Source organism: Taudactylus pleione, unplaced genomic scaffold, assembly GCF_031769625.1.
Source record: "Taudactylus pleione unplaced genomic scaffold, aTauple2 ptg000015l, whole genome shotgun sequence".
NCBI lineage: Eukaryota > Metazoa > Chordata > Amphibia > Anura > Myobatrachidae > Taudactylus > Taudactylus pleione.
In genome coordinates this window covers 30,210,701-30,236,507 of record NW_028284417.1, presented here as the reverse complement: position 1 = coordinate 30,236,507, position 25,807 = coordinate 30,210,701, and the positions used below count along the sequence as shown (strand labels likewise).

General features: G+C 39.1%; 1 protein-coding gene across 1 annotated transcript in view; it reads right to left on the bottom strand.

Moving 5' to 3' along the window:
* FUT9 (fucosyltransferase 9) overlaps positions 1-25,807 on the bottom strand; it is a 188,160-nt gene that overhangs the window by 157,624 nt on the left and 4,729 nt on the right. The gene's annotated exons all lie outside the window — the stretch shown is intronic.

Below are 25,807 nucleotides of genomic sequence, written 5' to 3'. Positions count from 1 at the left end.
TATGTTGTATGTCCAGTGTATTACATGCTATGTTTTAACTTCTATGCTGCGTGTTGCCCGGGTAACGTGGGAAGCAATCTGGAGGCGTCTCCCCCTTCCTGGTGCTGGCGCGTCATTGGTATGCGCCAACTGTGGGGATTGGTGGTATGACGTCATCAGAGGACGCCCCGTCCCGGGCGGTGGGCAGCGCAGAGTGCACATGGTGACATGTAAGTGTATTTATATGCTTATTGTTTGTAACTGTTTTGTACCTTGAGGACGGAGCATTAAAGAGCTCCGAAATGTTGGAACTTCATTCCTGTGTCTTGTTGACTTTTTACCAGAGCGCCGCCGTGCTGGATTTGTTTTTGTGTCGACGGAGATCGGACCTTTGGAGGGCACCTATTTGTGTGTACATGATTGTTGGGAGTGCCATCCTTGGAACATTTCTATTTTGTATGAGCAGAAGGATGGGAGCTGTTGATACTGGAGTTGGACACCCATTGAAGGTGCTGCACGATTTTACATATTACCTCAATTATATATTCCTACTGGAGTAGGATATTTGGGCTGTGGCATCATGGCAGAAGGATTTGATGAGGAAGGTGATGGCACTTATCAGGCCATTAATATGGCACTATTGACACAAGAGAATACAGTCATGTTTTCTGATTCAGAGGCAGAAGCAATCCTTTTTAAGGAGCAATTTTGTGAGGACAAGGCTACGAAATCTTTACAGCATTTATATCATGATTGGCTTAAACTTAAGCAAAAGGAATTGGATTTCCATTATCATGGACTGACATTAAGTGACTACTTCAAACAGAAGCGTATCCCTTGGGGATTCCGAGTTAGAAATTGTCCCACCATTGGTCGGCATAACACCAACTTCTGTAAAAGATGGATAGCGATATTGAACAAATGTAGCTATGATCTCATATTGCTGGTGATTGAAGAGGCTACACGTGAGCTTGCAGTTGTGAGAGAGAAGCTATCCATTTTTGAGAGGGAACATAAACCAGCATTTTAATTGGATACTAGTGTGGCATGGCTTGAGAAATTAAATACCCAAGTAACAGCCTATAAACATGAGCTGATCCAATTTAAAAAAACTAAATTGGCTAAAGTAGCATTGGATTACAATCAGAATCGTGTCTACAATTGGGTCAACAATGTTCGGAGTGAACAACGGTGTCTGGAGATATATGCAGGGGAACTCTGACTCATCTCAGCAAAACACTAGTGATTCAGATGCTGGTATGGACAATGTACCAAATTATTCAGGCCCTATAGGGAGAGGTACTTTGCATCAGTTGCCCCCAAGGGGTGGCGCAAGTTTACCAGGAGGGGCAGACAATGGGTGCGGACGCGAGCGAAGGAAAGTAGGGAGACCTCCTCTACAGCGGAATCATTGATACTTAACATTTCATCATGGATACTCACTGAGTCAGAGAGTAGGGTTCTTAGTCGTGGTCTTACTTATGTTCCAACTACATAATTTGATCCCATGCAATGGGAGATTGAAAGATATTGTTTAAATAGACAACTGAAGTTGCATGAATTCTATAATGGAGCTAAAGCAATACCAAGACCCCCACAAGAATCCACCAGTGACATTCCTAAATCATTATATAAATTTCAATCTAGATCTCAATTTGAGCCATTATCAAGCAATGCTGCTAGAAAAACTTATACACGGTTACTTGATCAGGATGTTAAAAAATCTGTGCTTGTTAAGAATGATAATTATGGATATAGTAATCTATCCAAAGAGGGAGAGCTTTGCGTAATCTATCTGAGTACAGAGATGTGGTATTTCGCCCCGCTGATAAAGGCGTGGCAATAGTTGTTCAGGACATCATTGAATATATGTGTGAAATTGAGAGGCAGTTGTCTAATATGCTGGTATACAAACCATTAACGTGTGATCCTACTGCTGTTTTTTCCAAACAATTGTTTGATAGATTAGATCAGGCGGTAGTGGATGGTCAAATTTCGTGCCAATTGAGGGATGTACTTGTCCCAAAATTTCCTGTTAAGGTACTTCTGTATATGCTGCCTAAAATACACAAATACCTGGACAATCCCCCTGGTCGATTGATTATATCGGCCAGGGGGTCATTGTTCCAGGCAGTATCAGTGGTTCTGGACAGTATTTTGCAGCCATGTATTAAAGAACATCCAAGATATTTATTAGATAATACTTCCTTTTTGAATAAAATTTGCAGTTTAACACCGATCCCAGAGGGCAGTTACCTGTGTAGTATTGATATCAGTGCCTTTATACGGTGATACCCAATTGAGAAGGTTTGTTGGCAGTTAAGAAATTGTTAATGGAGAGCCCTTTGTTTGTTGGTCCTGACATTGGTCTGATACTTGATTTACTTGAAATGATTTTGACCAGGAATTTTTTTCTGTATAATAATAAACTATTTCTCCAGCTCATTGGCGTAGCGATGGGGTCGAATGTGGCCCCATCCTACGCTAATGCATATATGTTTTTTGCTGAGCAAGAATTCTTTTTTCAGGATGTCTATGTGTCTGTCAAGATTTTCTTCTATGCCAGATACATAGACGACATCTTCCTGATTTGGACGGGATCAGAGTCGGAGTTTGTAGGCTTTATGGAGCAACATAATCAGTCTATGAGTCCAATCAAGTTCACATTTAATATAGATCAAGCTAATGTGAACTATTTGGATGTGCATTTAAAACTAGAAGGTGGTAAATTGACTACACAGCTTTTCTGTAAAAGCACTGATAGGAATACCATTCTACACCACGGTAGCTGTCATCCAAGACCGCTTAAATACGGATTACCCTACTCGCAATTCTTGCGGGCCCGCAGGATATGTAGCGAGGAGGATACCGCCTTGGAACATATTGAACTAATGTTTAGTAAGTTACGCAAATGTGGGTATCCTTATGACATCCTACTTCAGGCCAAAATCAAGGCTTTAGCCTTACCCCAAGTGGAGCTGTTAAAGACTAGGGATCTCAACACTGATTTTAAACATAGAATTTCATGGGTCAATCATTTTCATCCTTTCAGTAATGTAATTAGTGGTATAGCTAAAAAATGATGGCCTATTGTAGGGACTGACCCCGATTTAAAATTACAGAACTCACGCATTATGTCCTTATATACCAGAGACCGTAACCTACGTAATTGGGTTGTTAAAACTGATGTCAGCAATTTTGGATTGGAGAGGCCGGAAGGTTTCTTATGCCCCAAAGTGGGATGTTTTAAATGTGTAAACTGTTTGACTTGTCGGTCTCTTATTGCAGGACAGAGTTTTTGTCATCCATATAGTGGAAAGAGATTTCAAATATGTCATCGAGTGACATGTACTACAAGATTCATAGTGTAGCCTGCCATTTTGCCATTAAGGGTCACAATCTGTTGACACTACGTATATAATTATCGATCATATCCCTACTCTTTCTAGGGGAGGGGATAGATCACGTATACTACTACAATGCGAGTCTAAATGGATCTTTAGATTAGATGCTTTGGCACCCAGGGGACTTAATGAGAACCTGGGTTTGCACTGTTTTTTGTAATTTTTTCTGCCTAGGTGTACATAAGTTGTTAAAATCTCTATGCTAAAATCTCTATGCTAATTTCCCTATTATAATAAGGGTGTGGTATGTGTGTGGAGTTTACATGGGCTCTCTTGAGTATGTTTATCGTTTATTTGCTGTAAGCAATATTCTATATATAAGATATGATGTTTATCACCTAATAATGGAGTATAATACCTTAAGGACCGTGATTTCAGGGAATAATATGAGATGTGTTTGAGAAATGTGTTTGCTGTGATAGGTATTTATATGTGTAGGTGTGCTACACTTTATGACTATGGTGGTATTGTTAGAAATTATAACAGTGGGTCTCTGATGATTGATATATTTTGTTAGTAATTATTCATGTTGTATGTCCGGTGTATTACATGTTATGTTTTAACTTCTATGCTGCGTGTTGCACGGGTAACGTGGGATGTGATATGGAGGCGTCTCCCCCTTCCTGGTGCAGGTGCGTCATTGGTATGCGCTGACTGTGGGGATTGGTGGTGTGACATCATCAGAGGATGCCCCGGTCCCGGGTGGCAGGCAGCAGCGCAGAGTGCATGTAGTGACATGTAAGTGTATTTATATGCTTATTGTTTGAAACTGTTTTGTACCTTGAGGACAGAGCATTAAAGAGCTCCGAAATGTTGGAACTTCATTCCTGTGTCTTGTTGACTTTTTACCAGAGTGCCGCCGTATATATATAATATGTATATATATATATATATATATATATATATACTGTATATATCTCTAGATCTATTTAGCAGGAAGATCCAAAAATATATTAAACAGTTAATAAGACAGCTTATCTTGACTCATGAAGTTGCAGTATACATGTCAATCGAGTACAAGACAAATACTACATATTATAGAGTTGCTGCTCAGATTACTTGCAACCTTTTAGTGTTACTGTAGGTTAAGTGGCTTGCTCACGAATTAATAGCCCGAAGCATCTTTTTGTATTAATTCCTGAAGGAAAAACTGCAAATATTGTTTACAAAGAAATTTTGTGATAAATGTCTACAATATAAAATATACATCACAATATTAGATGCCACTACTGTCTTTGTAAAATTATTACTGCTGAGCAATAACAGACATCCACACGGATGAAGCTGTGGGCAAATGCTAGTATAAAATAAAATAAATCCAACAACTAAAAACACTGAACCCAAAATGGTATGAGCCACAATTCTGATTTAATATGGTTTATTCAATTGGTTTTATATTTAAATGTTCTCTTCATTGTATGAGACATCTAGCTCAATTTGCATATATGACACAGTTATGAGTATTGTAGGTCATCGTTATAATCTATTACTTCTTTTGATGGTGAATGGTACCAGTATAGTGGTACAGTATTAGAAATTGTGTTTTAATGTTTTAAAATGATTGCTTATATTATTGATTATCTTAAATATATTTTATGCATGTTTATCTTGCTAATTGTGTCTATTTGATCTATATTGATGTTTCCAATATTTACATTTAGGATTCTATTTCCCCTGTTTTCCTGTTTGCTCTGTTTTCTAGCAGTTCACTGCTTTAATTACCCACTATAATGCAGTCAGCATTTGTCATGATTGAGTGAGTTCATTTTATCACTTTTTTACATCTTCACAGAACATTTAGTTCTGTGTCGGGTCCCTATTGAAACAAGGCAATCTTCATATGGCAGTAGAAGGTATTTCGATTTAGTAACCTCTACTTGTGCATAAGAGCACATGATCCTTAAAATTAACTTTATTAACAATTTATACTGAACACTGTGCTCAAAGCATGTTTCCATGGGAACGGCGTAAGTGCTCTCATGTTACTGTGATTTATGGCTAGATAAGATGCAATTGAAATATTGTATTAAGAGAGTGAACCCACATAGGAATGTTTTTTATTAACATGTTAAGAAACACAGATTAATATTATACAATATTGTAGATATTTGATTGGTTGACTGTGATATAGAAACCAAAACTTTGTCATACTGTACTCCTCATTGTCAAGTACTCAGGTTTTCAAGTGACTTTCCTTTGTTTCCTTTATGTTTTCGGTCATCTGGAATCTAGTAAGAGGCCGACCTTACCCCGGTTAGGAACTTTATTATTTATGCTGTAAAGATGTAATCTATATCATTTTGTAAGTTCTTTCAGATGTAATTTTATAAATAAAAAGGAAATGCACCATTAGTCTATTTTTTCCTCTCTCCAATTTGGATATTTAAATTGCGGACTAATAAACTGAGTTTGGAAGATGTTGGATGATCTTGAAAATAAAGAGAATGCATTCCTTCTGAAGTACCCTTCCCACTCATTGCAGAGTTGAAGCACCTGTGTGAAGATATTTTAAATGGATCTGGATAAGAATCTCACATAAGGCATTTCCAGCATCTGCCTCTTGTAAGTGCAGGCATTGCTAAGCCACACAGTGCGCTGTCATATGGGATCTATTTACTAAGCATTGAAGAGACAATCAGCTCCTAACTGTCACTTTACAGGCTGTGTTTGAAAAATGTCAGTTAGGAGCTGATTGGTTGGTACTTCTTTATCCCTCTTCTCTCTCCAAGGTTTAGTACATAGGGCTTAGTGCATAGAACCTATAGTACCAAGATGGATGTACAATACCAGTAGATGGTACTTATGGTATATCACAATCGTCTTGTTACAGACAAGGAGTATTTTATATCATCAGATATAAAACACATTTGTATTTGGACACTGAAACACTTTGAAAAATGCAGAGAGACATCTGTCTATGGCTCACATTAGAGCTCTATTGAAGCTCTTCAGTAGTGCTCTATTATAGACCTAGGAATGGCCTGCAATGTACATAATTTTGCTATTCATCATTTAGGAATTTCTTTTCTGTGTACATTTAATCTTTCCAAAAATCACCTTATAACTATCCTTGGGTACATAAGGAAACATAAACTTGGTATACTTTGAGTCAGGAATCCCTATCCCTTAGTCTTCTTCTATGTAACATACTTTAGATTGAGTCATGCTCAAATTAAATTCTAAAATTGGAATATCTTAGCTGGTATATATTATAAAGTTGTGGTGATATTAAGCCATTAAAACTTCAGTAACAATATTGGATTTTCAGAGGTAGCGGATGAGATGTGTCATTATTTAGGATATCTTCAATTACTGAATGATACTTTCCAAGCAGTTAAACATGATATAATTGTGGCTTCATCTGTACATTATGTTTTACACATGGAAATTTGTCCTTCAACAATTGCTGGATTGCAGATAATTTGGTTAATGATAGTGGTGCTTTGTCATTGCTTCTCTTTGTGTTCAATGATTCCCAGCAACTTTACTTACTGTAACTGTAGGTGGGAAGTCATACACATGCATGTATGTGATTGAAGCAATGTATGTGTTGCTTCATAGAGAAACTAACATATGTTAATCTCTGAGGTAACAGAAATGCATTATACAGGCTGTACATTTATACACTGTAAAGGAAAATTTCAGTTCTGTGATTTTTTATTTTACTTTGGAGATAAACTGTTCATAACAGCTATCGTATATTTTGGTTAAACTTTTTTATATTTCATAGCAGTACAGGTTGAGTCTCCCATATCCAAAATGCTTGGGACCAGGGGTATTTTGGTTAACGGAATATTCCGTATTTTGGAATATTTGCATTTCATAATTAAATATCTTGGGAATAGGACCCCAATATACACACAGAATGCATGTATGTGTTATATATACCTTATACACACAGCCTGAAGGTTATTTTATACTGTATTTTTAATAATTTGTCCCTTAGACAAAGTTTGTGTACATTAAACCATTAAAAATCAAAGGTTTCATTATCTCAGTCATGCCAAAATTATTCCGTATTTCGGAATATTCCGTATTTCGGAATATTTGGATATGGGAGACTCAACCTGTATGTAGCTGCAATAACTTTATAAGTGTTGTGAATACTTTTTATGGTCAAAATCTGAAATTATGTATTTTTAGGTTAATTAAAATTATACAGTATGTGAAAAACTTTGCGACATTTTCCAATTATATTTTTATAGTTTATAAATCACATTTATACCAGAATCTTAGTCTATACACATTTTCCTTTCATCTTTAATGTATTAAGTGCTTGAATTAACGAAACCTAAAATAAGTGAAAAATGTTGTATGCAGTCAACTAAGGACATATACTACAAACCAGAAAATGTATAGCCATGCAATTTTCAAATGCCACATACATAACAAAGAGCAAGCGCACACATATTTCTATATTCTGACTTTTGTAATTGTCCTGTAGATACCTGGGATAAACTTGCAGATCTGACTGGAAATATGTACGATATAAGGAGTAAAATATCACGCTACATCTCAGCCTGCTAAAACTTTGAATTTTAGACTACCCTTTCCTTAATTTAAAATCTCTTTTTTTTTTCTCATAAAATACTTCTTGGATTACCCTCATTCTATGCTATTTTTCTGACAGTATGCTATGGTATGCAGATCTGGAACATGTTTCTTTTGGTGTTGGTTTTAATGCTTCTAACCACTTCCGGAAACAGAAAGAAATCAGGGTTAGGCTGTGGGAAGGAAGGTTTAGGGTTAGGCTGTGGGATTCTAGGTTTAGGCTGCGGGAGAGCAGATTAGAGGGGATGCAGTCTAAATCCTGACCGTTGGCATCCCAACTGTCTAATCCCGGCAAGTGTCTAATGACAGGCGTTGAAATCCCGACGCCTATCATTAGACCTACGCCGGGAGCCTGACACCCGGCTTACCGATCGAAGGTAAGCTGGGCGCAGACAGCCATGGGGGGGGGGAAGGGTTAGGTTAGGAGCTCCCGGGGGGGACTTAGGGTTTGGCACCCCCCTGGGAGGTTAGGGTAAGGCACCCCCCCGGGAGACTTAGCATTAGGCAGCGGGAGAGGGAGAGTTAGGTTTAGGCACTTAAAAGGTGGTTACGGTTAGGCACTTGGGGGGGAGGTTAGGGTTAGGCACCCCTAAGGGAGGGTTAGGGTTGGGGGGGAGGTTAGGTTAGTAAATAGGAAAAATACTTACCTGACATGATCTCATTGCCGGGCTTCCGCTGTCGGCATTTGAACCGCCATGCGGCCAGCGGTAAATCATACTGTTCCCGATTAGAGGGAGAGTTAGGGTAAGAGTTATAATACTTACAAAAATCTGCAGGGATTCTGATTGTCGGGATGCTGCTGTCGGTATTCTGGCCATCGGCACTCTGAGCAAAGGGATCCCGTACCCAATCCGTTAAAAAGATGTATTGTGCAAAAGGCATTGTACAGATGTTAAATAGGAAATTCACCTCTAAAAGAAAATTCTCCACCTATTAAATCTCATTGAAAGAATCATGCCTCCCGAAACGAAATCATGTTCACATTTTAATACGCACATCTGTTCCCAGATTTGGCCACTTTCTTAATCAGCATATGCATGTGCTTTCCATTATAAGGGGGTGACCTTGAGTATAGATAGATGTATAGCATCATAAAACAATATTTTCTCTACAGAAAGTCAGTTTGGCCCTTTTGTAAGTGACCCTCAATGTTAAACCTTTTGTAGCTATGATTGTTGTTACATTTGGATAACAAATGGCATACAGTTACCACAGTTTTCTTTACCAATAGTTAGCCTTGCATGGTACATGATTGAACAACTTGCCTAAAGGGTTCTGCGATGAAGAAGGTTAGTCACATTTAACACAATAAAAATAGAATATACAATATACAGTAATGTACAGTGACAAGCTAGTATATAAAACTAATATAACATTGAAATAAAAAAAAATTCAACTGATGCTTTATGAAAGTCTCCGGGCTAGACTAAACCAAAGAATATCTTTCAATCTTTCACTGACCTTCTGATTTAGTTATGTTGCAGTTTTTAGTGCAATATAGTTATATATGGTTACCTTGTAAGTAAGATTAAAAAAGAAACAGGAACATCAAGTTAAATTCTAATTATGCCATACAATGTATAATGTACAACATTTATGTCTGATTATTTTTTCAGATTATTATATCTATTAGGATTTGGCAGCAACACAGAATTGTGCATTTTTGATCAAGACTGTATAGTGGATGAGGAAGTAAGGTACCTGTAATAACAACTATATATTATTTCAAGATTTATTTTTGCTTAATTATTCAAGATTCTTGAACTAAGTTCACAAACTACATAAATGCTTTCATGTACACATATTTTGTTGATGGCTTTTAAAATATAAAAACAAATCTACTAGTATGTATAGTGTTTGAAGTGCACTGATTTATTTTTTACATTCATTTTATAATATCAGTCAATCTTCAGCAATAAGATGGGTGTTTTTACACCCTTTTCTCATTACTTTAGTATCACAAACATTTACTAAAGGGCAATTGGAGTAGTTTTCATGAAAAATTACTACAATCCCTTCAATTCACATAATTTTAGTAAGCAGATTGCATTTCCCATACTTGTAATGGGAAATGTGATCTGCCCAGATTTACTAAAAATATATTGTGAAAAATACCAGGGAAAGCCCTGTGATAATAATTCCACCCAGAGATGGCGTTATTGGGGATTTCCCCCGGTTCTCTGACTCCTGCTCTGCTCTGACAGGCTGAGCAGAGCATGGAGCCGGCCCCCTGTGATCAGTTTTGTGGTCTAAATAGACCACAAGCTGATTACTGTAAAAAAAAAAAAAATTAAAAAAAAAATCCACTTACCTCCGAGGGCCGGTGATCGGTGCTCTGGTTAGATCCTCTGGGGCTCTGGTCAGCTGGTCTTTGGCATATAGCAGCTGACTAGGGTCACAGTGCAGGAGGACCTCACCGGAGAACCGATCACAGAGAAGTGCAAGCTGAGCAGGGGGGTCGCAGTGGGGTACTCGGGGTGGGGGGGTCACGAAGGGTTTGGGGGGATGGTTGGCATATGTGGTGGCAGTGCATGTGCAGACACACTCTCCCTGTATTGTGGCTGAAAAATACGGTGAGAAGTGCACATATGGGATTCACAGGAACAGATCTTCATTGCAAGCTCTGTCCCTGCATGCGAATCTATGTAATATTTTCTAACTTCACAATGCACATTTGGCCAAAAAAATATCACACTACAACCACAATTTAAATGCGGATTGTATTAAATAGGGGCCTAAATGCGAGCAGGTGTATGAATGATAAATTTACTCTGCTTTATGATTATTGTATGGCCTGCACAGTAAGGAGACCAGTGCAGTTACAGGGCCAGTTTAGACAAATGTGGGATGAATGCAAGTAATACAGCCATATAGTTGTTCATTGTATTTCTTATTATAAGTGCTTTTATGTCTGAAAATATTATAGGCATTTAATTTGCAATAAATGCAAATTAAGTAGTAGTCTGAATTATATAGTTTATTTTTGAATCTTGTTATGTATTAGATAAATTAGCTGTGGCTTGTCAATTAAGGCAAAATATAAAAATTTCTAAATAATGGGAATTTGCAGCTCTATGTTGCTTTCCCTTATTATTTTGCACTACATGTGTGGCTTTATTGTAGTGTAATATGTTATCTGTCTGTTTTTTTGTCATTTATGCACGGCCAGAATTTTGGAACTAGCTCCACCAAATTTGGCATGGTGGTGTAGTTTGACCAGCATTAGTTATTTGCCTAGGTTTGAACTTCTCAGGGCCAGACTGTCTCACAATCCCTAAAAATGGGGACACTCTTAAATAACACAGGTTCCGGGGCTTGTTCCAGTGGAAATTGGCAGTCTGTCATAAACCTGTGTGAAAGTTACAAAAGTGTCCTTTTTTTTCGCAGTCTGAGCAAGTGTCAAACTTTATGACTCATGCAAGTTCATATTAAATCCAGAGTTAGTCCTTTTTAAAATGACCATATATATTAGTCAGCCCTCTGTATTTGCATGCAAGGGCGTACCTAGAACTTTGTGGGCCACATAGCAAGGTCTTAAAAGGGCCCCCTGAGGTAAAAAAAACACATACATTTGCCCCCACACAGAGAACATTCATGTTATGGCACAGAGCCCATTCAGTTTATGCCACACAGTAGTACCTCTTATACACATTATACCACACAGTAATAGTAATGCCCCTTATAACATTATGCTTACACATTATGCCCCCCCAGCAACTCACCTCCCCATGTCCCTCCAGCAGCCTCTCGTCTCCCCCCCATGTGCCATCAGCAGCCAGCAGGTGTGGATTTGGTGCTGGGCTGTCAGCTAATCACTGCTGGAGCACCGACAGGCACCAGTAGACATGGACAGACAGTGCCGCCACAATTTCAATTTGGTGCCAGTCATGAGCCAATCGGAGCTCGTGGACTGGCGGCCAATTAGGAGCCGCCACTGCTGATTGGCTGCCAGTCTACTAGCTCTGATTGCTTCATGACCGGCGGCGCTGTCTATCCATGTCTGCCTGCCGGTGTGCCAGCTGTAATCAGCTGGTAAGCTGGCACCAAATCAACACCACTGACACCTGGACCCGCCTTGGTGGCCTTGACTGGACAGGCCCACGTTGACTAGGTGCAGGAAGAGCGGTGGGGTACAGAGGCAGCTCAGGCACCACAGCAGCCTTATCCCTTGCACCCACAGTAGTTACGCCACTGTTTACATACATGTTAGCAAACAGTGGAGTCCTTCTCAGGATCAATGGAAAGGGGTTATAGACAAGGACAATGTAAACAAATAAAGGCTGGAGGTGTATTTCAGGGTCCAGACTTCAACCCGGGCAATGCCGGGTATCCCAGCTAGTGTTTAATATAATAGCAATATATGTGACTATTGTGTTATTTATGATAATTATGTCAATAATGGCTGTAGGACTGTATATGTCTCTGTTGCCTTAAATTTTAACATTTTCTTTTGTAAATGTATTAAATAATTCTAATTTATTTTTCATAATTTTATCTAATTAATGTATTAACCAGCTATGATTACTTCTATTAATTAACTGTTGAGAAAGAGGTGTGAGGGATATAAACAGTGCGGAATTAGCACTCTGTTCTCATGGTGCTGACCCCGCCCCTTTGCACATGACATAATGACGTCGTGCATAGGGAGTGGAGCCCCGTCGGCATACAGAACTCTAGCAGCAGTGCACAGAGAGCCTTCAGGGACGGGTGCCTGCCTGTTGCCTCCAACGGACACTACGGGCGGCACTGCTACATTGATTCTGGCTGCAGGGTGCCCTTCCAGGCACCCTGCAAGCCAGTAGCAAGGGACAAGCCTCATGCTATTGGCAGTGCCAGTCACCTATAGCTATTTATGGCCCTGGATATAAACATGGAAAATCTCTACCAGTTCAGTATCTTTTAGAAAGTCACTCTGAGGTGAAGAAATGCATTAGTGTTGGGAAATACAAGAAGAGATCTGGTAATCCTCTACACCTTGAGAAGGAATCGCTGACAGAGCAGCATTTGTATCTGACAGTACTATTTCAGATTTACAATCAGATTAAGAAAAATGAAGATAGACACTGAAATACCATTAAGTATTTTTATACAATCATATTCAAGAACAACTTCTTTGGACCTTAATGTCTAAGTATAGATTTTGCATTATATTTATCTTGAAGTGGAATCATGTCTACTCCTTAGTGCTGCAATTCAATGTTTTCATATTTATATTTTTATTGGTACTTGTGTGTTCCTAGTTAATACTTTTTTTGGACTGAATTGTGTGTTATATCCTAAAGTGGCCTTAGTCTTTTATTATGATGAATAATAATAATATTAATAATAATAATAATAATAATAATAATAATAAAATGTAAGCTCTCACGAGCAGGGCCCTCTTCCCTCATGTGCTTCTCCTTCCTTTACTTTTACTATTGTTTACTCCAAACTCCCCACAACTGCACCTAACACTTGTATGCTGATGCCCTGCTGCTTAGTAAGTGTATGATATCTAATGTAGCAATGTCCTTCTCCTGCATTGTTTTGTACTGTTAATAAATGTTTTCTTGTGTGCTCATTGGTTTATGTACTTTGGAGGGCTCTGCGGAACCCTTGTTGAGTTATATAAATAAAGGCTAATGATGATGATGCAGCCAGTCATATAGACATTCATCAGTCATATATTCTTTGTATTTGCCTTTAGTGAATAAGCATTTCGGGTCACTTTAAAAAATCAACGGAAAAGCAACCCAAAACAGAAAACCGACTTTTAGTAAATTTACCCCTTAAAATAAAGGACCTGGAAGTATGTTTATACACATTTTAGGATGTATTTGTACAAAATAAAAAGCAAAATAGAAAAATAATTTGTTATCACACCTTGACTATGAATTCTGCGAACAAACATACAGAAAAGTATATTTGCACACAGGTAATGCACCACAGGTGGTGATAGGGTCACTACAGATAAGGTCACTATCTATCCTTTCTATGCAGCAGTTTAGCTTATTTTACTGTCATATATTACTTGTGTGCAGATACAAAAGGTGCATGATGAATTGGTTGCCACCCTGAACATTTAAGGCATTGATCATGGAAGTTTTATATTTGAGGTGTTAGCCAATTATCCCTGCACTATAATGGAATGCTTAATGCTGTTTTGTTAGTAATATTGTTCATTGCCTAAACTGTACTATTACCTAATTGCCTCACTTTATTAACTTATAAGATTGCCTCATTTATTTCTGTAAACAATAGGTACCATAAATGATATGGTTAAAAAAGAAATGAAAGAAAAATATAAACTAAAAATGTATTAACATTTTTTAATAAATGTTTCTCAATTTGTTGTTATCCCAGAAATATCCTAAAGCAATTCCTGTACTATACCACATTCTGGTGCATTGTGATATTTTGCCTAGCATACATATTAAAAAGCAATCAGTATTATTCTTTAGGATTAGACATTTTAGTACTATTTGTAAATATTATGGTTAAGAGTAAATTTTAAGTCAATTTGATAATTGTGACCAGGAGCTGGATTTAATTAGCAACGAAAGCCATCAGAATAGGTTTACGGCAACTTTGCGTAATTAAGCGCTCTCTCTTTGGTGGTACAAGCAGAATCAGCCCACCGCTACCGGATGGAAAATGCCATCAGCAGCTCACATTAAAAACAGAGGGGTCTATTCATCATCACTTAATTTATACAAAAGCAGGTGAAAATGAACATTTTCATATACTTTTGTATAAATCAAGTGTCAGGGCCATTCATCAAGTTCTGAAAAAGCATTTTTTTTCAGAACTTGGTGGTGTTACTGTAGCCATCCTGAGATGGCGTACAGCCCCGATAATCTTCACAGGCTGCCATTTACATGGCATTCGGTGAAGATGTACATGGCAGTCATTGCCACCAGCAGAGGGATCTAATCAAATCCCTCCCTGCTGTATCTACAGAGCTCCTGGGCACCACAGTTCTGTGAGTCTTCAGACTCCATACTGCCTTCTGCTTCAACTCCCCTGCTCAGGTTCCTCATACCATCCAGGATCCACAGTGCCGCACTGGGTAGGGAGAGGAGACAAGTGAGTGGAAGCAAGGTGGGCAGGGCAGGGGGAGGGGACATCGGGGAAAGGATGTGGGGGATGGGACTCAGCAGCAGGGGAAGGAGAGATGACACAAAGGACACCGGGAGAGGATGGTGGGAGGGGAGGGGGTGGGCAGAGCAGCACTGATGAGATGATGTGGGGGGTTTACACAGCAGTGGGGTTAGCTGGGGCCACAGATGTTGGTGGCTAGGGGGTGGGGGCTGGAAATGTGGGTGGGGTAGGGAGAGACACCAGTGGTCGGGAAATCCATAGGGACAGAGCAAGTGTAGAGGTAAAAGTATCACTTTTTCAAAAAGCTAACGCCACAAAAAGAGCAGCTTTTTGGAAGTGATAATAGTTAATGTGGCATGATCAATGCATCCGAATAGTTTTTTAAACTTGCTGCAAGTTTAAAACATAATTATCACAAGTGATAATTATGTAATGATGAATAGACCCTTAAGTGTCAACATTATGACCATGTCAACATCTCATCAGTGACAACATACTGAATATTGACATGGTCAATGTCGACATTATGGATATGTCGACATATTCAATGCCAAGTAGTTTTCAACTCCAGTCCCCAAGAGCCCCCAACAGTTTTCAGAATGTCTTGTTTTCAGGATTTCTATATGTGGAAACATGTGGGATAATTACCCAGCAAAATAGATTAAATCTTCCATGCATGAATAAAAAAATCCTGAAAACATGAACTATAGGGCGTGCTTGAGGACTGGAGTTGCTACAAGATAAAGCGATGATACAATTTGTAGGTTCATTATGAGTGCGTTCTGGTATTACAGATTAAATAAAATTGGGGATTCAGTTATGAAGTTGACACTGACAATGTCGAGTTCCATAATGTGGACATCAGAAAATCAGTAGTTATAATGACAACATCATAAATGTCGATACCAGGAAATATTGACATTTTTATTAGTCTTAGGGTTAGGACTAGGGTTACCATTAGGGTTACCATTAGGGCTAGGGTTAACATTAGGACTAGGGTTATCATTAGGGTTAGGGTTACCATTAGAGTTAGGGTTACTGTTAGGGTTACCGTTAAGCTTAGAGTTAGTGTTAGCGTTAAGGTTAAGGATAGACACATTAAAAACCCAGTGTGAACGTTCTGACCATGTCGACATTTCAGCAGTGTCAACATGCTGAATGTCATCAAGGTCATTGATGAGATTATGAACATGTCGATATAACTATCATTATGAATGTATGTATGTTGACATGAGGAATTCTAACATAATATACTGAACCCTTAAATTGTTAGTGTTCAGGATAAACTGGATGTGCTTTTAGGAGAATCCTATATAGACACCTGTTGTCTTTTATAGATAGCTGTGGATAACAAATCCTCCCCATGCATTATATCCAGTAATAAGACTTTACTGAAAAATAAATAGACATTAATACATTTTATACATCATTGATATATATATATATATATATATATTTATATATATATATTACTGTACAACTTGTATGAACTGATTGTGCAATGTAGGGAGTCACATTTCTATTCTGTAAAAATTACATTTAAATTTGAAAGTTTTTCTGTCAAAGGCTTTGAGACTGATTTTTAGTTGCATCCAATTAGTTTATTATATGTGCTATAATGTGCTGTGTGCATTGTTCACATAATTTAAATTTATAGTAAAACAATAAGAATGGCTCACTGATGTATAATAGAAGAAAGCACTGATAGGCTCAGCTGACACAGGAGGGCACTTTCATATGTATGGGACGGCACCACTATCAAAGACAAATGTAATAGCTGACTGCCTACTGGTTTTGGTGCCCGCAAGAGCTATTATCAAAAGGCAATTTTTATAATGACGTGTGCAGGCACCAAAACCGGTAAAGCAATGACACTGTTTTTAAGCTTCATTCGGTGAATGTTATGCACTTTGAGCCAACGCAGCTTCAGGTCCTTTTTACAATACTTGCACAAAGCTGTCAGCTGTTACATCTGTCTCTGATCATGGTGCACTCAAGGATATAGGAAAATCTGCTCCTCTTGTCTACAAAGCCTGATCAGTGTTTTCTACTGCCATATAAATAATTTTACACATACACAAAGTACATCTAAAATGTAAATGAAACATAGTAAATGTAACAGACTCTGTAAAGTGAACAGATGCTTTGGACGCTGGTGTTGCCAAGACAAACACTTGAAAATTCAGTCAACTAGTATAGTAGATATAAAACAATATTCAAATCAAGAAATCTTACAGAATGTTATCCAGAAAACAACAGCATACAAGTAGGATGTAGCTAGTGAAACCATAGAGCAATGCATTATCGCTTAATTTCTACAAAAGCAGGTGATATATTAACATCTTCACCTACTTTTGTATAAATTAAGTGTCCGGGTCATTTATTATAAACGTAATGCAGGAGATACTGCTTATCTTTCAGTCTGGCCAGCTGTTCCATTACACTAGTATGGAGACCTAAATTCATCAAGCTCCGAAAATACAATATTTTCGGAGCTTGACTGTGGGAGCATTTGCCATCTTCAGATAACGTTTGCTCCCGCACCCACGCTCCTTCCCTATGAGATGAAGCCCCAGGTTGCAAAGAGGGATCCTTTCAGATCCCTCTGCCCCTATCCGGCTCCATCCACCGGATGCCGGTGCTTTGTGCCCCTGCATGAAGGTCAGCTCGGCAGTGCTACGTTTCACTGCTACGTAAGTAGCAGTGGAGGGATTGCGGAGACAGCTGATTTTTGGACTCACAGTTAGTTGGATACTTAATTATAACCCCCCCTTCCGATAATTAACTTAATGATTAGACCCCTAAGACAGATAAAGACTTAATTGTGTCCTTTCCTTTAATATAGGAATTTAGCATAGGATTTAAATGTATTTTGCCTAATGTGTACATGTGGATTTATAGTATTCTGCATTTGCACAAAACCAAAATAATGTGGGATTATAGAATAAAATCTGATACTAGATTGATAGTTATGACAGTATATAAGATTGACACATGATATGATGTTAGTAAATATACATAATATAAAATAAAAACATCAGCATTTTCTATTCTGCCAAAAAAGCAGCTAAAAAATCTTGAATTGTTTAGTAATATGCATATGAATAAAATGAATAACTGCTCAGATAAAGAAGGTAAACTTAGTGATTTATATAGCCTCATGGTGGTATTTGCCATGCCATGGATGGCTAGCCACTGCCAGTCCACGTAGTGTAACAAATATTTGTTTCAGAATGAGGCCAGGTTTTTATGGTCATTTCATGAAATGCAAACCTAGCTTTGCACATTGTGTTCCAGACAGAAATGACAGCATCTGTCCAGTTGTTTTAGATACTTGATGAAACGTCTAGCTCTAGCAGCAGTTTAGCACATGGTGTCACAGAAAACATGGAATACAAATGACACAATCTGTCTAAAATGTTTGGTCATGATGAAAATAGTGTGATTGCTGAAATAAATAAGGAAGTACAAATATAAAAGTAATACAGCTAAAATATATGTTTCTTTCAGTTAAATATTTTTTTCTGTTTGGAAAATTATGACATTTTAATACAATGATTTTTTTAACAAGACTTCTTCATTGTAATTGTATTAAGTATAATTATTAGATAAAATAACTTCAAATTAAATTCCTTTTGTTTGTACAGTATATATGAGAAATGTACAATTGAAGAGGCGAGTGGATAAGGATGTTATGTAACAATTTTCTAAAAATGACATTTTAAATGGATAAAGGTGTTATGACCTAGACAATGTTATTTTAAATGTTGGTAGTCTACTTACTAATATAATTTGTGAATAAAAGTGTATAATTAATGTCAAATGTATCTTTAACTGTAAATATCTCCATTTCTTCTAAATGTAACATAACACTTAACGCCTCTTCAATTGATTTTTAAAAAATTAAAAAATAGCACCGATTTCATGAACTGACCACAGTTTTAGATAGATACTGAGTGGGATGCATCACCCACCACATTTTGAATGCAATGAAACCCGCCACTAATTGCATGCATAGCGGCATTTATTAATGCTGTATGCATGAAGATTTGCAATTAAAACAGCAAAGGCCAGCTCTTCCAATAAGATCTCACAATGTTGTAATCTCCAAATTTTAAAACAATATCCTAAGAACCTCCCTGTACAATTCAAATGGAACTCAGATATCCATTTGATTTAGAGGAGCACTATTGGTGTAAGATTTCACTTACTGGTTTTAAGCTATAACTATTTTGGGTTCTGTACAAGATACAATGATAATGCTAAGCTGGAGTAAATAGAAGTAAATATCTAGATAACCTTAGGTAAATCTTGATCTATCCATCATGACAGTATATATATATATATATATATATATATATATATATATATAAAGTCCAGAGCCAGCACATCCATAAGAAAGAAACGTTTTATAAAGTCAAAAAAGTATATCCATGAATATACTGACATTTTTGTGATGTCCTTTTTGACTTTATAAAATGTTTCTTTATTATGGATGTGCTGGCTCTGGACTTTCTATTTACATTAATTTATATGTGCCATTGCACTCCTACAATCGTTCACAGTTGTGATACAAGTCTGCTGATGTGCAATATATATATGTGCCGGCGGTTTTCACCCGGGACCCTCGCAAGGAAATATGGACTTGGCTGCGTCCAACACACAGGTCGTGGCCCCCAGGATAGGTTCCCCTATACAGGTGCTCGGAAACTCTGGATGGAGCGTAGAGAATATTCAGCGTAGTCGACAGGCCAGGTCAGAACCAAACAGACAGTATGGTACCAGGGAGCAGACGAAAAGCGGGTCACAGGGAATAGCCGAGGTCGGAACCAGATATAAACGCAGTACCAAGGGTCAGGCAAAACGGAGTCACAGGTAAGCCAAATGTTGGGAACATTTAGAGGATATACACTGGAATGCTGGAGTAAAGAAATGGAGCCTATACTCTGGCACTGGAGCAATCCCAGGAACTTCCTTAAATAGGTCAGGGTCCAACCAGCCTCAATCAGCACCACCTACTTCCTATGCCTATCCCTTTAAATCTAAAGCAGAGCATCATGCGTCCCTATGGGAGCCGCGTCTGCCTGCACACAGAGCCACCGGGGGAGAGAGAGCAGCGAGCTGCCAGAGGAGAGACAGCAGCGAGCCGCAGGGGAAAGACAACAGCAGACAGCGGGCACTGGGGACACACCACCCGCTGCCCGAACTCCAGCGCCGCCAGACCCGGTAAGTGACAGCCGGTGTCCGGTGCGCTGTGACACAATCAGGGAGAGTCGCAAAGTATATGATATGTGGTACATCTGGCAGTGCTCCCCCAGTGTTTAAGGGTTACAAGTTCACACAAGAAAAGAAAGAAACTCTTTTTTGTGGAGACACAACTTCAGTATATCAAAAAGGTTTGACCACACATAGCCTGTCCGATCATTTTAGGGTTCAACACCAATGCTCCCCATCTTGTATCAAACTATTTATGGGACTCTCAAACATGAAACCCACATGGAGAGATAGAAATATTGAAAACAAATTAGCTCGCACCGAAATGCAAACCATCTTCAAACTCCAAACCCTAGCACCAACCAGGTTTTGAGATCAAATGGTTCTTGTAAATCCATTTTTTTCATCCTTCTTTTTCATTATTTCTTTCTTTAATCCTCTCTATAACCACCATTTTTCTATAGCATCCTTGTATTCCATATCATTACTCTTTGTAATTTTTTATACTTTTTTACTTCCTCCACATATCCTGGAGGACCCATTATCTTCAAAAAGCGTTGCTTAAAAGGAACCCAGATTTATCACTCCACAATCAAATTTTATCGTTTCAAAATGACATAAGGGCAAAAAACCAAGAAAATGACCGTCACCATCTATGCGGACCATGAAGCAACTACTATCCTCTAGTAACCGCTACTCCCCAGTCACATCACTTCCGTCATTCGCAACCCGGAAGTGCGGGATGAATGGAAGCTACAACTGACAGCACGGACATTTGGGACCCATATAAAAAGACATACATTAGCACAGGTGAGTATATACAGTCAGGTGCATTAATATTGGGACATTGACAGAATTTTCATATTTTGGCCTCTATTCACCACCACAATTGCTTTGAAATGAAACAAACAAGATGTGTTTTAACTGCAGACTTTCAGATTTAATTTGAGGGTAATTACATCCAAATCAGGTGAACGGTGTAGGAATTACAACGGTTTCTATATGTGCTTCCCACTTTTTAAGGGGTTAAAAGTAATGGGACAAACTAAACAATCCTAAATCTAACTTTCACTTTTTAATACTTTGTTGCAAATCCTTTGCAGGCAATTACAGCCTGAAGTCTGAAACGCATAGATATCACAAGACACTGGGTTTCATCCCTGCTGATGCTCTGCCAGGCCTCTACTGCAAATGTCTTCAGTTCCTGCTTGTTCTTGGGGCATTTTCCCTTCAGTTTTGTCTTCATCAAGTGAAATGCATGCTCAATCGGATTCAGGTCAGGGGATTGACTTGGCCATTGCATAACATTTCTTTTTTTAGCCTTAAAAAACTCTTTGGTTGCTTTTGCAGTATGCTTCGGGTCATTGTCCATCTGCACTGTGAAGCACCGTCCAATGAGTTCTGAAGCATTTTACTGAATATGAGCATATAATATTGCCTGAAACAATTCAGAATTCATTCTGCTGCTTTTGTCAGCAGTCACATCATCAATAAATACAAGGGAACCAGTTCCACTGGCAGCCATACATGCCCTTGCCATGACACTACCACCACCATGCTTCACTGATGAGGTGGTATGTTTTGGATCATGAGCAGTTCCTTTCCTTCTCCATACTATTCTCTTCCCATCACTCACCTGGTACAAGTTGATCTTTGTCTCATCTGTCCATAGGATGTTGTTCCAGAAATGTAATGGCTTTTTTAGATGTTGTTTGGCAAACTCTTATCTGGTCTTCCTGTTTTTGTGGCTCACCAATGGTTTACATCTTGTGGTCAACCCTCTATATTCACTCTTGTGAAGTCTTCTCTTGATTGTTGACTTTGACACATATACACCTACCTCCTGGAGAGTGTTCTTGATTTGGCCAACTGTTGTGAAGGGGTTTTTCTTCACCAGGGAAATAATTCTTCGGTCATCCACCACAGTTGTTTTCCGTGGTGTTCCAGGTCTTTTGGTGTTGCTGAGTTCTCCGGAGCATTCTTTCTTTTTAAGAATGTTCCAAACAGTTGATTTGGCCACACCTAATGTTTTTACTATCTCTCTGATGGGTTTGTTTTGATTTGTCAGCCTAATGATGGCTTGCTTCACTGATAGTGACAGCTCTTTGGATCTCATATTGAGAGTCGACAGTAACTGATTCCAAATGCAAATGTCACACCTAGAATCAACTTCAGACCTTTCACATGCTTAATTGATAATGAAATGACGAGGGAATAGCCCACACCTGTCCATGAAATAGCTTTTGAGTTGATAGTCCCATTACTTTTGGCCCCTTAAAAAGTGGGAGGCACATTATAGAAACCGTTGTAATTCCTACATCGTTCACCTGATTTGGATGTAATTACCCTCAAATTAAATCTGAAAGTCTGCAGTTAAAGCACACCTTGTTTGTTTCATTTCAAAGCCATTGTGGTGGTGAATAGAGGCCAAAATATGAAAATTCTGTCAATGTCCCAATATTTATGCACCTGACTGTACCTTGACAAAGAGACCAGTAGTATCTCAAAACACGTCGGCGGACTACCTGTGCAATTCGGAAATGCTGGCTAGCCACCTCCTCCACCACGACTGGTAAAAGCCTCCTGGAGCCTCATGCAGGGTAAACCGGTTACTCTGCATGCTGTTTATGTCATCACCTGCGGCTCCCTCTCAGCCAGGCGGTAGGACTCTTTATTTGTATATGTGGACATTTTCATTGCCTGATTTATGAAGTTTTTCCACCTATAATTTTGTCTGGGAAACCAGTTCATTTTATTGCCTACTGATGTACTTGCCTTTATATTAATTTGTCATCTCTCTCACCAGTGTGAGCATACATGAGTTTTCTCATGTGACTATATGTGTTTTATGTCTGTTGTTACATTTACAGTACTCTGCAACATTCCAGTGAATTATTTCTTTTTCTAGCTGTTTTATTATTACTGTCACACCACACTTGTGATTTCTTTATTATGTTTTATATGTCTGTTGCTGCATTTTCTCTAAGCAGTAATAATATCCTTTTTTACTTATTTAGCTGCTACATTTAACTGTCCTATCACATCTGTGATCTCCATGCACTGACATATCACGTGACAGTTCAGTATTAATTTTATTGATCTAAATCTACTTGTGAATAGCGTGTATTAAATCTTTATAATTTTTCATTCACCAGTGTTTAGTAATTTGGTTTACTGGGTAGTGCCAAACATCGTGACATCCACTTGTTTTTCTACATAACTTCAGTATAAACTGTTAAAACAGTAAATTTTAAAGTTCATTAAAATATTCAACACACAACACAAGACAAAACAAACAAGCTGAATCAAATCCTGAAGGGCAGAATGGTACTATGTCCATGAATCCCAGGGCTCAATTAATACAATTCCAGTGACACAGTCTTCTTGTTTTCTAAATGTGTAACATAAACAGTGGTATATTGTATGGAAGACTGACAACCTTAAATTGAACAAACATCACTTATGACAAAGGCTCCTGGGTTCGATATCCCAAATGTTAAAATATATAATTGTAGATGGTGAAAAATATTAAGGACAAAGGGGGTCATTCAGACCCGGTCGTTAGCGCCGATGCGCTCGGACCGGGTCGATGGTCACCCACAGAGCATGCGCACGACGGCGCCATCGTGCGCATGCGTGAGACCCGCTACGACCGGCGCTGTCGGTCGTAGCGGGTCTCGATCCAAAGGGGGCGAGCTGTCGATGTTGATTGACAGCTCGCCCCGTTTGGAAGGCGGGCCGGGGGGGTGGCAGCCCAAACGGAGGCGTTCCCATGGGAACGCCTACCGTTTGGGGGCGGCCCCACTTACATCACTAGTGATGTCAGTGGAGAGCTTCTGGCTCAGACAGAGCCAGAAGCTCTGCGGGGCTTACGACAAGGGAGACCCTACCCTAGGGTCTCGTCGTAAGCCCCGATGGTCGCGATGGTCTCTGACCATCGCGACCATCACCGGAGCGGTCGTTAGAGCTGTGGGTGTTAACCCACAGCCTAAGGAACGCAACAGAGGCGGCCGGTCAGGATGCAAGTGGCCGCCCAGTTTCTGAGCGACCGCTTGCATCCTCCGACCGCCTCTGAATGAGGCCCAAAGTGTCTGTTATGAAATAAGTAGTCAGTATCTGTGAAAAACATATTTTTTATAGATTGATAAGCCAATGCTTATGCAGACCCAAATGTAAACCTCCACAAAGAGATCTCTCATGCATCAAAAATAAAACATATAATTCCTCATAGAAATGTATCAGTGTAAGGTAAAGTAAGGTAACAGTACAGTTTAGTAATAAAAGAACTGTAGGTTGAAGGATGGACAACTACTGCTCACCATTTGCCTAGAAGGCATAGAAAGATGAATAAGTGCTTCCAAAACTCCAGCTGCAGTTATACCAGTAGGAAATACAAAATGGTGGAGTAAAGTCAATAAAAGACTCAGCATATCAGAAAATCTAACATGTGCTTTTCTTCCTCTTGCTTCCAATGCTCCTGCAGAGGAGGAAGAATGAGAGAGCCGGGTAAGACTTCTGACTGAGTATATAGAAGCTAAATCGTCTGTCGGCTATGATGGTCTGGCTCCTGCACACACTCACCAAAGAGAGTAGAGAAAAGTAAAAGAAGTCACCTTAGGATAAGCACCTTGTCTGTGGGGGCTGCAATCTGTCGTTCCCGCTGTGCGTGGAACCCAGGTCTGGTTTTAAGATATCCAGGGGCATCAATCATGTAGATATGCTTATCAAACTTTCCCACAGGATGTACCTCTTGAAAAACCTAACAACTCTAACCCACTTCTATTGCCACAACCATTCCAAGATACATAAGAGTTGTTAGATGGAGATGGCTGATTGCCACTCCCTACTCCTGTTCTACCACCTCCCCACTAATAAAATGATTCCGACTGAATTATTATGTCACGGATGGCTCTGGTAAATGCTAAATATGATTGTTTCTGTATTTCTGAAAATTCTATTTACTGTGGCACCCCTATTCAAGCACAGTGCTCACTTAACGAGAGTGCACTGATTAATTTGATATGTGACACTTCTACATCTGTATGTGAATAAGGGGCCTATTCATCATAACTAAACTTTCTCTGGAGGTAATTAGGTTTAGAACTCGCATGGAGTTCTACCTAATTACCGGAGGAATTCATTATTCCTCCTCCCTATAACTATCTATTCCGAAAAGCTGTAATTTTTGCGATGACAGATTTTCAGGAAATAGATAGTTATCCCTCTCTACACTAACTTATCGCAGCTGAAAACAGTGCTGCGCATGCGCTGTTACATCTGTAAAACCAGCACATGCGCAGCACTGCCTACAGATGCAGTAAGTTTGTGTGCCCCCCTCCGCTCACCTGCCCCCCCCGCTCACCTCCCCCATGTCCAGCACTTACCTGCCCGCGCAACAGCCTCTGGCTCCATCTGCTATGCTGTCATGTGGTCTCCCAACAGCGCACAGTACTGTTTAGCAAAAAAAAAAAAAAACGTCCTTTTTTTTTTTTCTAAACTTTATTGGGTTCTGCTGGGAGAACACATGACAGCATAGCAGACGGAGGAGAGACCAGAGCGCTGGAGGGAGACACCGGGGG